Raw genomic sequence first — 13,795 nt, 5'->3', positions numbered from 1 at the left:
GTAAGGAACCACTGACGGTCCTGCTCTGCATGCTCTGCCCGCGCTTGAAATTCCTTCGATTCCGTGATAGCTTCCTCATGAGCTCGAAGAAGAGAGTCATAGACAGTCTGAATTTCAGCAGCGCTCTGGTCTTTGAGTTCGACTCACTCCTTCTGCAACTTTAGCTCCGCCTTGAGATCATGGATACGTGCACCTTGAAGGGCCACTTGATCTCCCAAGGAAGAATTGGCTTCTTGAGCGCGGGCTAAGTCATCCTTTTCCTTTTGGGTCTTCGCCCGAGCAGCTTCAAGAAGGGAATTTTGTTTCTCACAAGCTTCCTTCCATCGGCGAGCAGCAGCAGCATTACGATCTTGTTCACTTTTAAGGGCATTCTCTGCATCGATCTGCTTCCACTTAGCAGTTTGGGCAGCAATGCGTTGCTCCTCAGCTTCTTTCTTGGCAGCTTCAGTGGCCCGCCGGGCCTCTTCCACTTTCCCGCCTAAGGTACGCCATTCACTTAGGACTTCTTGCCTACCAGCTAAAGCATTAGCCTGGTGGTAAGCCACGTTGGTATGTAGGTCATGGCGGGAAAGGTCTCGTTGAACTGCCATCTCAGCGGGTGGCGTACAATGTTCAACGAAATCCATACAAGTTCTAGGAAGGGGGAACCATGACCCGTTAGTAATCCCCCATAGAGGGACAAACAATTCATGTGTATCACCCAGGCCCGTATCCCCATAGTAACGAGAACCCGAAGGTTTAAGGCGAGTTGTGGTTGAAAAAAGTTGTTGATGAGGAGGCTGAGGAGGAGACTCCTCAGTACTGTAACCCTCCTCATTAACAGCAGGATTGTCCTGCTGACCACCAGTACCACCCCCAGCCTCAAAAAGATAGTTAAAACGATCATCAGTCTCATACTGGACGTTAGCCCCCTCTATAGTGGCAGTATCAATCGGAGGGGTTAGCACTCTCTCCTCTACCAAAGGTGAGGATGGTTGATCCTCCGTGTTAATATTGCTAGGAGGAGTCGGAGGCTTATCCTCCACATTCTTCTCTGGAGAAGGAGATGGTTGCTGTTCAGTTTGAGGAGTTGGTGTAGGCAACTTCTCAGAGACATCTTCACTAAAGATCAGTGGGTCTACAAAAACAAAAGCTATCTTTAGCTACACATCTTATGAAAGTATAGTACTTAAAAAAGATTAATATGTACCTTCAACAGTGTCAATACGGTCAGCAAGGCTGTATTGTGGCTTCTTAGGACGGCGAATTTTTCGTTTCTTCTTCGAAGGTCCCGCCTCAACATCCGCAGTCTCGACGCCCACTTGTCTTGCTTGAGAAGCCATAAAAGCTCTCTTTTTCTCCAGTTCTGCCAACAAATGGGAGACAGAAGAAGGTTCAGGTGTGTCATCATCAGATTCCCTCTCTCCATGGGAGATCGAGAAGTCAAAACTATCGCCGTCATCGTCACACGACAATAAAGTGGCGATCGTCCCGTCAGAAGTAATAGCAAAAAGCGGATGAGGGTTTAGAACATACGCACCTGTCTCAAAGGTGGCGTTCGAGACAATGGGCTCAGCCCGCACCTTCTTTGGAAAAAGGAAGCGGGACTTAATTTTCTCGAGAATAGGCATGCCACTGGCATCCCGGATGCCATTTCGGACACAACCCCTATCTTCAAAAAGGGCATTGAACATCGAACCCCGACCTGAGGAGATAAAAAATTTAATTATAGAATACATCACAAAAAGAAGAAAAAACAATACGAATAACTTACGTTCATATAAGTCAACAAAAATAGGCTCCATAAATTCTGAGGCCCATAAGCGACTCATGCCTGCCCACACCAGGGCTTCTTCTAGCAGTGCCCGCATTGGTGTTGGTTCCATCGTGAGTACGCGATACCATTCTTGACCTTCATAATTAGCGGTAACAATGTCCGGAAGGGCAGAATTCACCGGACGGCGAACCATGTTTAACGGCACCACGTCCTCAGAAATCCAAAAGAACTTATTCCGCCAATCTTTAGATACCTTTTCAACTTCATATCCGATGCTTCGGTCAGAAAACCCCTGACACGTATACCAACCATCACGAATGGCAAGACGGTAAAAAACTGGAAATCGATCAATATGTGGCACCATGTCACGTGCTATGCATACGAATTCATAATGACGAATTCGCATCATAGCACGAGGATGCAATTGAGATAAATGGATTCCATAGGCAGTTAACACCTTCTGAAGGAATCTCGTTATGGGTAAACGGAAGTTCCCATGAACAAAATAATCGGCATACAAAGCCATTTTCCCAGGCGGTAGGAAACTGGCTATAGAACCGATAGAAGGAAACTCTGGTTCCCACTCGGGTGGAATACCATACGTTTCTAATAACTTTTCATATTCTGAGTAGTCCCATGCAATTTCTATCTCATCAACTTCAGTCTGAACATTCGACATTTTAGGAAGATTTAAGGAAGACATATAAGAAAGATTCGATACTTTATCAGAGAGAAAATAAGAAAATAATCAGAGGAAAAGAGTGATAAAACCTCTAAAGAAAGGAGTTTCTCCTTATTTATACCCATCGCAATTAATGCGATGGGATATGAACAGTAGAGAGAGAAAAACATCACCCAACCAGCGACTGACACGTCACGCGGGAAATTCGAAAAAGAGAAAAATTTGTACAGTAGGGTACAGTGACAGCCGTAAAAAACGTTCCATCACCTGTTCACGCGCCTGCGAGTGAGCAACTTGTCCTTTTTCATGATTATCCATAACATCAGAAAATATTTTCTACCTAACTTCTGAACAATAAAAATCCCCAATACGCATTAAGTCCAGAATTTCACCCGCATAAAGATATCACACGGAAAAAACACTGGACTGGGGGGACTTGTAGAGGTAGGGTACTAAAAAGACACAAATACCCTTAAGTACCACCCGCGAGTCACAGAGAATCCTCTTATAAGCCACCCGCGGGACACATAGACCACCCGCATATCACGAATGAGGAAGAACGTCCTCACAACACGAACGAAAGCATCCTGGCATTCTCAAAAGTCATCCGCAGGACGGGATATCTGTCCGCCTAAACATCCGAAAGACAATGCCAGTAGGACAGCTGTCATCACTCAAATGCTCTCTAGAAGAAGGTTCATGGCTCTTACTTGGGGAATACGTGACTGAACAGCCAATAAATAAAGGACACCTGGCCAGTTTGTTATAACCGTGCACATGGCCAGGGTGCAATCCATCCTATCATTGGGCGACGCGTGTCCATGTTGTTATACCCATGCACATGGGACGTATAGCTCAACCTATCACAAGAGGACACGCGTCCAGACAGTTATCAAAGATCTTCTGGAAGAGGACAGCTAGTCCAATCATCTTCCTACATCCTTCAGCTATAAATACCTTGTCAAATGGTATGAGGTATTCATTCACTCACTAGCGTTCTGACTACACTTAATCTGTTTACTTCAGTACTTTCTCCATTTACAAACGTTACTGATTCTCACGCCGAATGGTGGTTACAGGAAGACCCCCCCCCCTCTTGTCCTTCCTGTAGCGAGACTCACGGTGTCTGTTTTGCAGGTTCCGGTCATTGGACTTCGGGAAGTCATACTCATATCCTAATTGTAATTATCATACTTTACCCTGTGGACTCATTGGATCCAGGACCCATACCCGTGGATCGGATCCGTGTTTCTTCAGTATTCCTTCAGCTTAGACAAAAAAAATTAATACAAACAATGGATAGACGTACAATGGTCAAGTCGTGTCGCTAGATTAACCAAGGTACTGTAGTACAGATGAGGATCGACAAGACAAATTTTGAAGAACTACGAAACACAAATTCCATTGTCGATGCTAGTGATGGTACATGGATCGACCACTGTCCACTGTGCACCTAGACAAAATCATGTCCACACATTTCTCAATATACAAGGCATGATGAGCAGGTGTGTTAATTAAGGTCACTTAGAAATAATTACACTACTACAAAGCCTGTAAAATATCTTTACTACAAAATTAAATGTCTAAAAGATTTGGAGAATAACATCATAAGTAATGTAAATCAAATATGACCACTAAACTATAAGACTTTCGCTACTATTTTTTATCGTAAGATATTGTTGTTTCAATATAATTCAGTATCATAAAGAACTTAACCCATAATGCACCGTCACAATACGAAAGGGTACAAGCCTGCTTACTAATTAACTCGATAAATGTCTTTGGCATGCATGACCAAGTAAAGAAACTAACTCAAGCTCTCATTCCATGACTTCTTCTTCGATGGAGTGTGGACATAATCATAATAAACCTAGTCCAAATTAAAAAATTATCATTGAAATAGTTTATTAATCAATCATTATTTAAAACCATTTAGAAAAAGTCTATATGTTGAATGAGATCAAGCCAATATTAAATCAAGAAGACCTTCTAAGTTCTAACCACTCCACCAACTATATAAATACATGTATGTTTGTTTCACCTCTCATCATAGAAACTCACCTGAAGAAACGTGGATCTACTCACTGGTAGCAGATCTACTTTCCTCGGGTGTGATTAAACTATTTCACCGATGGTTCTTCTGGATCCGAGTTCTTCCACCTACAAAATGAACAGCGCCGTTACTTACCCCTCAGAAAGGGACAGAGGGGTCCTCTTTGGGGTAACCCTCCGGCGTGAGAATCAGTATCTTTTGGAGAAGATAATAATGTTTGTAGGTAAGTCAATCTCAAGAGTATTGCTGAATCGCTGAATACCCTTGATGATGTGACTGTGTGTTTTCCTGTAACTGACTGTGAGTGAATATAATTCAATATGATTGAATGTGATATCACTGCTTGTAACTGTCAATGATTGAGTGTGAATGAATGTGTCATCAAAGTGGAGTTGATGCTGTATTTATAGTGCTAGGGTTTCCACTGGTTGGGCTCAGCCTCGTTGGCTTCCTCCAACCGCACTGCGCCATGTGTCCTCTGGGACACCTGGCGCTTTCTCGTTGGTTGTAATCATGTGGTAGCACATGTGTCATGCTGAGTTGTCGACCTTTCATTTGGCAGCTGTCAACATCAGCATATTCTTACTCCTTAAAAAGATGCCTTCTAGAAGATTGTCTGACGTGCACAATCAAGGTTGCCCTAACCCTGATTTGGATAAGGACGAGGTTGATTATGTGCACGTGTGATATGCGCCCATCCTGAGGATGCGCGAAGTCTTCTTTTTATTCTCACGCGCAGATATTTCATGCGCAGGTGTGATATGCACGAGCGTGTGATATGTGCCGCGCGCTGGTGCGCCACGCGCAATTGTGACGCGCGAGCATATGTGATGTGCAAGAGCATGCGATATGCGCCGCGCGCATATGTGATGCGCGAGCATATGATGCCTGAGCATGTTTTGTATGCGCCATGCGCCTGGGTTTTGGCTTTGTGCCTTCATAATGTCTTTATCTTGCGGGTTGACCCGGCTTGCTTGGTGTTGAGGCGGGTACATACCTCTTCAAGCCCCCCCAGTCTGATGTGTGTCTTATCTCGCGCGAGCGTGGTAAGATAGATATTAGACTCACTGAGTTGTCCTTTTGTAGGGGGTTTTGTCGTTTTCTTGGTTGTTTCCATCGTCGCGCGAAGTTCTATCCATTTGGTTGAAAACGAAAGGTCCAAACACGTGGTTGGTTGGTGATGACGTGCGCCGTAAACGTGTCAGACGTTTCGTGTGCTCGAGGTGCTACAGTTGCCTTTCACGTCCCCTCACAACTGTCTTGAACACGTGTCGCACTCGCATTGGTTTGTACCTGCGAGTGAGGGCGCGTGTCTGTTCCGTGGCAGGTCGGTTACATCTTTCTGTCCCCTCACACAGCTGTTAGGGACACGTGTCGCGCCTTCCTTGGGTTGCCCCTGCGAGTGGGGGCGCGTGGAATCCGATCAGCTGCCACTTTTCTCTCTCCTGGTCCTATAAAAGCAGGCCCTTAGGAAATTTTTATCTTCATCTTCATTGTTTCTAAAATTCAAATTTCTGCTTTCAAATTCTGATTTGAGTGTTTACATCGATTGGAATCCTCGATTATCGGCTATTACAGTTGTATGTCTGATAGTTCATACTCGTCTAGCCCTTCAATCACCTCCGTTGCCTCTCGGAGACGCCGTGTGAAATCTGTGGTGATGTCGACATTGAAGCAAAAAGGAAAGGGGAAGAAGGTTGTTGAAACCACATCGGAGGAAGTAGGGAGGACCAAGGCCACCAAAAGGTGGAATGAAATCCCCTGCAAATTGAAGCAGGCCGATCTCGACAACCTCATCGCCTCTCAGGGGTTTCCCACCCTGTTTGGCTGCATGTTGCCTAGGTCCGGGCAAACGGCGGCGGACCCGTCTGCCGGCTATATATCCCTATATAGCCACTTTTTCACCCACTGCAACCTTCGTCTCCCGATGACAAGGTTTGTGGGTGCACTGTTGAAGTTCTATGGGATTCACATATCCCAAGTCCACCCGTTTGGACTCGTGCGCGTGACTCACTTTGAGTTCATGTGCAAATCCCAGCGCGAGGAACCCACTCCTCGGCGCTTTCAATATTTTTATAAGGCCAAGATCCAAGACAATTGGATCTCTTTTATTCCTCGCAGTCAGAAGGTGAAGTGCTCCACTGTTTCATTCAAGAGCCTTCATGACTGGTCTGAGAGGTTTTTTTACATTAAGGCCGGTGTGATCCCCATCCGTATGACCATGCGCTCTATCACTTCTGCGCCTGCGGATGAGGATGTCCTCAAGAACCCAACTGGCGCATGGGTTAAAAAGCTGACCGCCGAACCATCCCCCGCGAAGAAAATTTGCGAGGAGGCGCTGGTTGGGGTCGGCATGAGCAGGCTCTGGGCCGACAGCGCGCTTGAGCCCGTTATCCAAGTCGACGGGTTGTGTAAGTGTTTTTGTTTTTTTTTTTTTTTTTTTTTTTTTTTTTTTTGTTGTTGCGCGAACATCGTTCTTTTGCTGATATCATTTAACTTGTCTTTGCGCAGTCACCAAGGATTACATCCTTGCCGCTTATGATGAACATGTGGAGGGCGGCTCCGTCGAACTTGGCGTTGGGGAGGTTGGTTTCCCGGATCGCTTCGATGACATGTTCATCCCAGTGGATCTGGATTTTGACTTTGACGGTGACGCGCCTGGTAAGCCTTCGCAATCCTGCTCATTCCTTTAGAATACCCAAGTTTATTAACAGTTCTGTCGCTTGTTTTTGTAGATGCGCTTGAAAACTACGAGCTAGAGCTCGCGGAAGAGGAGGAGGAGGAAGAGGAGGTGCCTCTACTAAAGCGCAAAGCTAAGGGGAAATCTGGCGCAGGGGCCAGTAAGAAACAGAAGAAAGAGGACACCCCTGTCGCTCATCCCCATGCTCAAACGAAAAGACCTAAGGAAACCACAAAGGTTTCTTTAAGTTCTCTGCCTGTGAGAGTGGGCAGACCTCCTGTCCACTTGAGGTATGGTGCCGTCGCCTCCTCCGTTCGCGCTGCTGAAGAGAGAAGCCGCGCCGCGCCTGCAACAGGTATACTTTGCTTATCTTCATCTGACTGAGTTATTATTAAACCGTTGGTTATTTGAATGATTGCAGAGCCGGCGACGGTAACAGATCAGCCGCAGGCGCCACAAGGTGCTACGGCTGCGCCGGGGACTCCATCGAAGTCCCCTGTTCTACCCTCTGAAAAGGGTAGAATGAATTTTATGGCGATGTTCGACGCGCGAACAGAGTTGCGCCAAGGTAAGTGTTGCACATTTGTCTTCTGAATTTTTCCTTTTGGACTTAGTCATAAACCATTCCTTGTTTATTTGTTCATAGGAGTTGTAGCTGGTACAACAGTTGCTGATGATACTCCTGGCGCAGCTGCCGGCGCCGCTGGTTCTGGTCCTGCTCCTGCTAGTGCTGAGTCTCCCCTTGTTGGGATAACCAAGGAGCAGGAAACGGTGTTGCGCGCCGAACTGGCGGCGTCGAGACCTCCTTCGCCTCCTCCTGCACGTAGCCCTCCCCGCGAGGCTGGTTTGGAGCCTTCCAGGTCGCAGCAGAAGAGGCCTGTTGAAGGAGACGAGGAGGACGAGGGGGTTCAAGGTGAAGACTCCTTAGGAGATCGCGCCAGCCCTGCGATGCCGCAAGTGTTCGCAGCGCAGACCTCTGGTGGGGCTGGCGCTGACTTTCCTGCTTCATCCCCGCAGGTATGTATTGATTTGTTGGTCCGCTGCGCGTATCTCCCTATAAGTATGTTTTATGACTTAGAACTTTTCTTACATTTTTGCAGGAAGGTGACCACGTTTACCGCCCGAGATGGAATATTAATGAAGAAAGTTCCTTTCAATCCATGGGCGTATGCGAGGACTTCTGGGCTCATGCCGTGCCTCCTACTGAAAGGAGGTATCAAGAGGAGCGCACTCGCGCGGACTTGCTGAACGACCATGTTTTCGCTGGGTCGGCTTTTTTCGCTGCTTCCCAAGAGCTTCGTCGTGATTATATTAAAGTACGCGACGCTCTTGTGGAAGCCCAGCGAGAGGCTAAGGTGGCCGCCTGGAACCTGTCTGATGCTCGCGCGCGAGCTGAGAAACTCCAGGCGGAGCTCAGTGAAAACCGAGCAAGTGCCAACACCGCATACATCAAGCGCGGGCATGAGCTCCAGGCTGCGCGGGAGAAGCAGCAGTTGGCGGAGGCCGAAGTTGCCAAGTACGCGCGCAGAGTGCGTGTCTTGGAACAGCAGGCCGAGGCGCGTGACCAAGCTATCATCAAGAGTATTACTGAGAAATCATCGTTGGAGAGCGAGGTTGCGCGCCTGAAAAGGGATTTGGCGGCCGCGCAGGCCGATAGAGATGAGGCCTTGGCCACGGCGGCGTCCAGCCAGGAAGCACTTGGTGCTGCGCAGGCGGAGAAAGAAAAAATTTTGGCAGCAGCAGCGTCTGACAAGGAGGAACTAAAAAAGGCTAAGGAAACTGTTGAGTTATTAAACTCTCAGGTTCCTGCCCTCGAGACGTCTGTTGCTGGCCTCGCGCAGGATCGCCAATGGCTGGTGTCACAGGGCATGGCTCGCTGCGCTTTGGCGATGAAATATTCCGCCGAGTTTCAAGCCCTTGTGATGGACTGCAATGCCGCCGCGCGTTTGGTGGGCCGAGCTGAAGGGTTTACGGATGGGTATGAGTATGGCATGTTGAGGAAGAACCCATCCGAGTACCCTTACAAGTTCGATGCGGCCTGCGCGGACATGGCCGCGGTGGGGGAAAAATATATGAATACTCCCATCCCCATCCTTATGCAGGTACCTTGATCTTAATGAGTTTTACTTTACTAACTTTTCTAAGTGTTTGTACTCATTACTTTTCTAATGATTTACAGATAGCTGCGCTTGCTGACCAGCCCGACCTCGGCGCACTAAAGAAGTTGCTTGATGATTGCGAGAGGGCTGGTGGCGATGATGGTGGCGCGGGGGATGTTGCCCCTGTCAGCGGCTCTGGCGCGGCGAAAGAATCTGCTCGTGACACCGTTGTGATCGAAGACTCCAATGAGGAGGAAGAACTTGACTATGGTCAGTTCGGAGATGAAGAGCAGACCGCGCCAGATGCTGCGCGAGATGATGAGGATGATGAAGCGGCTGACGTCGACGTGGAGACTTGAGAAGCCCTTCATCAAATTTTGTATATTTATCTTTTATAGTTGTAGTTTGTAACTCATCATACTTGTAAATTTCGATCCAATGAAATGAAACTTGTTATCTCCTTTTCGTATCTTGCGCATTTCCATTCATCTCTTCATGTTTGGTTGTATAGATATAAGATATGCTTGAACGTTAAAATAAGAACAAGGTTGTAAGGAAATTATTCACTTAACCTCTGTTCTATTTTGTTTGTGGCTCTCGCAGTATCTTGCTCATGCTGACATGCACGCTAATTTTTCGTTATTTCTTTTTCGCGCGTTGGTGTCACGCGGTATGGAAGTATGAGTTTAGCCATTACATGTCAGCTTGTGTTACTCAGATATCCACTATGGTTCCGCGCGCGGCCTCGACCTGAGACCTTAACATGATATGGCATGTACTTTGCCTTAGTTTTGTTTAAGGATTTTTATGATCAGGCTGCGCGGGGTGTAAGATGGATGTATGTGAGTGTTTTGAGCTAAGGCTCTTTGTTTTGGGCTAAGGCCCTGACGATTTTAGAGTTAAGACTCATTAACGTGTTTGAGCTAAGGCTCGTAATTTTGGGCTAAGGCCCTGACGTTTTAGAGTTAAGACTCGTTAACGCGTTTGAGCTAAGGCGCGCGCATGTATGTTTTACTTCGCTTTATTTTGTTTTGAAGTCAATATAGTGTTGTCATATTGTTCCAATTTAATAAAGGAAGTGTGAAACATGTATGCAAAGGTAAGAGAACCAATATTGAAAGATAGCGCGACAAATATTGAAAGATAGCGCGAATCATCATTGATGATGGCTTAAAAGCCTTGATTACAAATTTGAACTTTTTACATGAAGCATTTTCTAAGTTGTGCCGCGTTCCACGCGCGCGGTATCTTTTTTCCGTTCAAATCTTTTAAAGCGTACGCGCCTTTCCCCAGATCTTCTGAAATTTGATAAGGTCCCTCCCAATTGGGGGACATTTTTCCTGGGGGTATTGCGCGACTAGCTTCATTGTTTCGAAGGACAAAATCATTTTTCTTGAAGTGGCACTCTTTAACGCGCTGATTATAATATTTTTCCAGCTTTTTCTTGTATCTGGCTTCATTAATGATAGCTGCTTCTCTGCGCCCTTCAAGCAAGTTAAGGTCCAACCTTCTATCGCGGTCGTTATCAGTTTTGCCCATCATGAGTACCCTATGGGATGGGCATCCAATTTCCGCTGGGATCATAGCCTCTGTCCCATAGGTTAGGCTGAACGGGGATTCGCCATTGCTAGTTTTGCTTAATGTCCTGTGCGCCCACAGGACATTAGGTAACTCTTCGACCCAAGAATGGGATTCTCCCTCCAATCTTTTCTTCAGCCCATTTAGCAAACTTTGATTCGCGCGCTCCACTTGGCCATTCCCTTGAGGATGGTAGACGGACGTGAAGATTTGGTTGATGTGCAATTCTTTGAGCCAGCTTGATATCTTCCTGTCAGTGAATTGTTTGCCATTGTCGCTCACAATTTCCAGAGGAAGGCCAAAACGACAAATGATGTGGCTCCAGATAAATTGCTTCATCGCCTCAGCTGTGATTTTTGCTAGTGGCTTGGCTTCAACCCATTTTGTGAAATAGTCTATCGCCACTACCAAAAATTTCACCCGCCCTTGCGCTTGCGGCAGGGGCCCCACAATATCAATGGCCCATTTGTGGAAAGGCCATGCTGAGGTGACTGGAATCAAGTTGTTTTTTGGACGCATGGTGTTTGGCGCGTAGCTCTGACATGCCTTGCATTTTTGGATTTCTTTTAGCGCATCCAAGTACATGCCTGGCCAATAGTAGCCCGAGCTCATCGCCTTGGTAACCACCATGCGCGGACCAGCGTGAATTCCACAGATTCCTTCATGAATCTCCCTAATCACATAGCTTGCTTCTTCCGCATCCAGGCATTTCATGAGCGGTCCAAGATAAGAGCGCCGATACACTGTACCATCAAGTAGTTCATAGTTCTGCGCCTTGTGTCTTATCTTTCTCGCCTGTGCGCGATCATCCGGTAACTTCCCCTCTTTCAGGAATTCCATTATTGGAGTTATCCAGGATGAAGGAGTTGTATGAATTACCAGGACCGATTGCGTTTGCACTGACGGGCTGCTCATTATTTCCACCCTGACATCTTTGCCAAAGTGATCAAAATTAGTTGATGCCATTTTACTCAACGCGTCTGCGGACTTGTTTTCGCTTCGCGAGATGTGTATGATTCTGAAGAAGTCAAACTGCTCAACGAGCTTTTTTGCCTGCTCTAGATACAGAGGCATTGTGTTCTCCTTGGCGTCATATAGGCCGTTGACCTGAGCAGCTACCAAGTAAGAATCAACATGCGCCTCTAGTCTTTTAACCCCAAACTTGCGCGCGATGCGCAGACCAGCCAGCAGGGCTTCATACTCAGCCTCATTGTTGGTACTCTTGAAGTCCAACCTGATAGCATAAGTATATTCATGATTATCAGGGTCCACCAGTTTGAGACCTGCGCCAGACCCTTCGCTGTTGGAGGCTCCATCAGTGAATAGCCTCCAAACATCTTCTTCATCATTTGGTCGCGGAGGGTCTACCTCGCGCTGAGCTTCTTCAATCTTTCCCTCTGGGATTTCCGTGATGAAATCCGCCAAAACTTGACCCTTTATTGCTGGACGGGGCTTATAAGTGATCGTGTGTTCACCTAATTCCAGCGCCCACTTTGTCAGCCTTCCGGAGAGCGCGGGACGTCGCAAGACTTGCTGGATGTTGTAACCAGTCAGTACTTCAATAGGATGACCATTGAAATATCTATGTAGCTTGCGCGACGCGTGTGTTAGTGACAAAACTAATTTTTCCATGATGGAATAGCGCGTCTCAGGGTCTGTGAGCACTCGACTCACATAGTATATTGGCGTTTGGATCCCCTTGCGATCCACCAATAATACTGCGCCAATGGCGCGATCTCCAGCTGACAAGTACAATGTAAGGGTTTCGCCAGGAAGTGGGGCTGTGAGCGCGGGCAGCTTTATGAGACATTCTTTTATCTCATTGAAAGCTTGCTCAGCCTCAGGCGTCCACTTGAATTGGCTCTTCTTCAAACAGTTCCTCAAGGTGTTAACGAATGGAGTAGATTTGCTGGCGTGGTTCGCTAGGAACCTGTTGATTGACACCAATCTACCATTCAGCTTCTGAACCTCTTTCATGGTGGATGGTGAAGGCATGTCAAGGATGGCTTCCACCTTCTCAGGATTCACCTTGAAACCCTCCTTAGTGACCATTACACCAAGAAATTTCCCCTCTTCCGCGCCAAAAGTACATTTGCTCGGGTTGAGCTTCATGTTAACTTCCGTTAGGCGCTGAAGAGTTTCCTCGATGTCGTTGAGCATTTGTCTCTCCTCCCTGCTCTTGATCACCAAATCATCGACGTAGACTTCTAGATTTCTTCCGATTTGTTCACTGAAAACCGAATCCATAAGTCTCTGATAGGTTGCGCCCGCATTCTTTAAACCAAAGGGCATTTTTGTGTAACAAAAAACACCCTTGTCGGTTCTGAAGGCCGTCTTGTCTTCATCCTGTGGTGCCATTTGAATCTGGTGATAGCCTTTGTAGGCATCCAGGAAACATTTGAGCTTGAATGGCGCCACGGAGTCCACCTTTGCGTCGATGTTTGGTAGTGGGTAACAGTCTTTCGGACATGCTTTGTTGAGGTCCTTGAAGTCAATACACATCCTCCATGACCCGTTGCTTTTCTTTACCATCACAGGATTGGCTACCCACGTCTGGTATCGGATCGGGCGGATAATGTTTGCGCGCAACAAGTCCTCAACTTGCTCATTCATGGCCTTCGCCTTTTCATCCCCCATGATTCTCTTCTTCTGAGCAATTGGCTCCACCGACTTGAACGTGTTAAGAGAGTGTTGCGCCAAGTCTCGCGGGACCCCAATCATATCGGAGTGTTGCCACGCGAAGACCGACATGTATTTTGTGAGCAACCTTTTCACTCTCAATCTCGTGTCGTCTGAGATGGTAGCGCCAATTGTGACCGTTTGGTCGGGGAATTTTGGGTTTAAAATCCACTTCTCTGGCGCATTGTCCGCCGTTGGAAGTTTCATTCTCCCTTCCCGCGGCGTGGTTGTCACTGCGCACAAATGATCGCGGTAAACAAATACTACG

The sequence above is a fragment of the Bidens hawaiensis genome, unplaced genomic scaffold, assembly GCF_021521415.1.
Source record: "Bidens hawaiensis isolate Kalapana, Puna unplaced genomic scaffold, B.hawaiensis_p1.1 tig00023392_1, whole genome shotgun sequence".
Lineage (NCBI taxonomy): Eukaryota > Viridiplantae > Streptophyta > Magnoliopsida > Asterales > Asteraceae > Bidens > Bidens hawaiensis.
Note: the sequence above shows the minus strand (reverse complement) of the source record.